Below are 686 nucleotides of genomic sequence, written 5' to 3' on the forward strand. Positions count from 1 at the left end.
AAAATAACAGGAAAAATTTAAATGAGATATATAAATGTCTTTTATATTTTTTTGATAATACAGACTTAAAGAAAATAAAAACAGAACAAGAATATATTACTGACTTTCAGCTCTGAATTGCAGATTCTCACAAAAGCAATATGGTGCATATGTTTTTAAAAATAGTGCAACCAAAACTCTTCTAAGGAATTTGTAAACTTTTTCTCAAAGTTACATACAAATAATTATTGAACATAATTTCCAATACATCTTTAAATGATGGTTCATTTTATTTCTTTTTTTTCTGAACTAAAGTATAACATCTATATTTCATATTAATAGCATATAATGATATCTCCTAACACATTCTCTTAAGGGGTGGTTCTCTGGCTCATGTTGTATTAATCATGTTGTGTTGGAAATGCATCCACAGTACTGGTCAAGAATCAGTACACTAAAGTAAAAGGACCATACACCCACTCGTATATGGGTAATATAGCAAGGAGCAAGCTGGATAACTGGCCTATTGTCAGGGTTAAACACATGAATAAATTTAAAGGTGTTTGAATTTCCACATATCTTTCATTTTATAGCAGAGATCTCAGACTCAGCCAATACTTTAGTGTTCACATTGTAATCAGTGCAAAAAAACCCCCCAAAACCTGGTTATTAAAGCAATTCAAACTCTATAGCTTTTCACAGCTTAT

The sequence above is a fragment of the Orycteropus afer genome, unplaced genomic scaffold, assembly GCF_000298275.1.
Source record: "Orycteropus afer afer isolate SDZICR_OR568_19922 unplaced genomic scaffold, OryAfe1.0 scaffold01278, whole genome shotgun sequence".
NCBI lineage: Eukaryota > Metazoa > Chordata > Mammalia > Tubulidentata > Orycteropodidae > Orycteropus > Orycteropus afer.